Here is a 3,612-nt window from a genome sequence, read left to right on the forward strand (position 1 = left end):
AAAACAAGGAGAGAAAATAACCTTAAAATTCTCATTTTAGTTTCACTGAGGAAAAAAATTTAATCTATGAATTAAAAATAGTAGTGTTCCCCAACTTCTGTGCTTCCCTCAGAGGCAAATACTGTATATTCCTGCTTACAACATTTCCATGGAGTAAATATGAAAAAATTTTTGTACTCTACCAAATAAATTTAGGGGAGTTCATTGGAGTTTTTCAATATTATTACAGAAAAGTCACACAGCAGAGATCTTGAAGATGATATATTGAAATTGCAATTGAAAATCTTTCACCACAGGAACAATTATTTAGTTTTAAAATATAGTTGTCTTAATAATGCTAAATCTATTTTTAAACTCCCCAGCAAACCAATTTTATCAGTTACCCCAAAGGACCACAAACTGAGATCAAGGCACTACTCACTCTGAAACTTCTATAAAGTGAATCAAAAGCTCAATATTTCTGAAACTCAGATTAAAGAGTTGCTGTGTGAAAAAAACCCAAGATTTCTGGAATACCTTCTTCAGTGACAAAGATGTGGTAGGGGATTTTTTAAAAACAGAAATTGTTGAACAAATAGGGTTGTGGGAATGGTGAGAAAGAAAGCAGCTGACACTTCAGTATCAAATACATATTTTGATAGGGTTTTGCCAGCTCCATGGTACATCTGGGATGTATTGCAGTTGGTAAAATCTAGTGCTTCATTTTGACATGGTTCCAAAACAATGCAGAAAACCAAAATCAAATCACCATTGGTTTCATCTGTACAAATATCTTTTCATACAGACATGGGTAGAATCAAATTATATAAATCATGAAGTTTTCCTATTTGCATTCTTTATGTGTTACGGTTTATTTGAATGCTTGGAAGGTTTACACAGGGAATGGCTGCATGACTGTCTCAGTGAGACTTAGTAACCTAAATAACTAATCAGCTCTGTCTTTCCCACAGTTCAGAAGAAAGCTAATGGTAAGCTTAGAAAACGAAAAGCTCACTCTGGAAGACCATACTCTTTCTTTAGTCCTTCTCACAGTAGATTCAAGAAGATTCAGCAACAACCTTAGCAGATTTATTTATTTTCACGGTATGGCAGGTTTGGGTTTTTGGTAATGCTTATTGTGGAAGAAGACTTGCAAAAACACCAGTTCTAACAATTACGACTTAAACTAGGATCACTTGAAGCAGCTGGGAGCTTTCTCCAGAGATACCTATCAAATCCCATGTACAGACCATGGTAACAGGGCTGTATAAAATGTGTGATGGTATCTCTGACTTAAAGATCTAGGTAGTTCAGTTAAATGCATATCCCTCACTTGGTGTTTTGAAGAGCAGTGGAGAAACTGTGCCTCTCCCTCGTGCTTCTTCAGCTAAGACTTTAAATCCTCCATAACTCTTTCTAGCCAATTCTGCTTGTTTAGAGCAGATTCTGCAGTTACTTCCTCTCACAACTATAGTTCTTGTCAACTTGTGTTATCCATGGCTCAGGAGACAGATAAATAGGATACAGAGCCTTTCACCTCTAGGTCATCAGTTCAAACATAGCTCATGTTCATATGGACCAAAAGTTGTTATCAACAGATGCCTTTTTGGACTCCTCGGTAAACTTTCATTCCATCTGCATAAACCAGTATGTATTCCAGACTAAAATCTTGCATTATCTTAAAAGGCAACTGCCATGAAGAAAAGGAAATGGAATTCCAATCTTTATCCTACAACAACTGTCTCCAAAAATACAGAATATCCACACTTTAGTTTTCTCTTCCTTTAAACATCAGAAATGCTAGTTTTATTCATAGTGCAAGACTGTAAGATAATGGAATAATGAAAATACACTCTAAAAGACTGCAAGCAGAGAAAGTAAAAATAAAAGAGGTCTTCTTTTAAAATGACCAGTGAAAGCTTTGCCATGTTAACATACCTCAGTGAAGGTTTACCAGAAAAAATAACCTTTGATATGTAAATGCTCCTCTCTCCGCCTCTTCCAGAAAAGATTCACAGCAAAACTTAACATGGTCAGTCTGAAATTCTTTGTATCTGCACACATCAGCTGTCAGGTCCTTGCACTGATGCTATGGATGTCCTTGCTATTGCTCAATCACTTAGTGATAAAGGCCAGCGTACCCTTACTCTTTGGTTTCGTTTTGTTGCCTGCTAAGCCACAAAGAAATTACCATTTGAACTACCTGCAAGTTCCACTGGATGGCCACCTCTAGGCTCTATTACAGGGAATTGTAAGTCACAGGCAAAGTAGTAACTGTAGCATAGCTATGAAAGAGGTACCTGAGCTGCAGCAGAGCCTGCAGCAGAGTCTAAACCTTCTGCACTCTATGTGATTTCAAGGTATGATACATCAAAGAAATGGCATCTCACCTATCCCTTACATCTTTTCATCAAATGACAATAACATGTCCAAAGGCCTCAATTCAGAATATCGTCCTTTGACGTTTAAGACTTCCTGTCTGGCAACTCCTTACACAGAAAATTATCAGATCTGAATCTCTTAAATAAAAGAAATTTAGTTTTAGATATAAGCAGGACTGATGATTTCTCAGAAAGTGCATCAATCAACAGTGGACTCTAAAAAAATCCTAGTGAATGCTAAAAACCATCTGCAATTTTATCTCACCTAAGTGATCTTTCCATGATGACGTTAGGAATAATTTTCCTTGCAATTCTAAGACTGGGATGCCACTTGTCTTGCCTGACAGAGCAAAGGAATGGCAGAATGCTGGCCTTGATCCCAGTGTTTCCATATTTTCAGCACGCAAAACATAGCACACTCTCCAGACCACCTTGCAGAAGGAAGCAGTATGATTCCGACAGCACACCATGCAGGTCTGTTCTCTGACCAGACTAGCAAGGGCACTGGACTGTTTACACCTTTCAGCTGAGCTGCTCCCAAAGCATGGCAACAACATGCTGCCAGCTACTCTAAGCAGAAGCAAAATCAATGCCCTGTTCAGAGGGAATAGCGTATAGTGGTCAAGTGGATGAGATCTACCATACCGGTTCACACCCAGCAAGTGTCGACTGTAGTAAAAGACAGCAGAGTGCCATAGCTATTAGGTTATTCTTAAAGCTCTTGTACTTCTGCAGAAGACCTCCCAGACAACATGTGTGGACAGGTATCACGTAGCACACCTACCACAGTCAAAAATGCATCAGATTTGATGCAATGCTGATTGACCTGATGTGCACAGTAGATCTGATGCATTTTTGGACACGGTGCACGCAGGCTTTGGAGCTGATTTATTCACACACCGTGGCCACTGTTGAGGATTTTCAGATGTCCAGCGGTATGGCAGGAGATGTTGGCTACGCAGACAACAGAAATCCAGACAAACAGTCTAAAAGTAAATCTAGATTACACAGTAGCCCTGGAGACACCTGACTATGCACAGTTAATTCCAAACGGAAACAGTCAGGTCCAGACAGACTTGGTTAGCAGGATCTTGCTGCAGTGGTGCCAGGTGCACATACAGGCAATGACAATGATCATGACTCCAGCACAGGAAGACACAGAGCAATTGGTGTGACTGAGGCTGTATGAAAAACAGGCAGGGGTGAAGGTGGCAACAACGCTATGGAATCATGAAGAATAAAATAGCAGGAA

General features: G+C 39.3%; 1 protein-coding gene across 1 annotated transcript in view; it reads right to left on the minus strand.

Annotated features, from left to right (window-relative positions):
- Nucleotides 1–3,612, minus strand: part of EXOC6 (exocyst complex component 6) — a gene marked incomplete at its 3' end in the record, with an annotated part of 48,933 nt that overhangs the window by 41,785 nt on the left and 3,536 nt on the right. The gene's annotated exons all lie outside the window — the stretch shown is intronic.

This window comes from Buceros rhinoceros, unplaced genomic scaffold, assembly GCF_000710305.1.
Source record: "Buceros rhinoceros silvestris isolate BGI_N320 unplaced genomic scaffold, ASM71030v1 scaffold14038, whole genome shotgun sequence".
Taxonomy (NCBI): Eukaryota; Metazoa; Chordata; class Aves; order Bucerotiformes; family Bucerotidae; genus Buceros; species Buceros rhinoceros.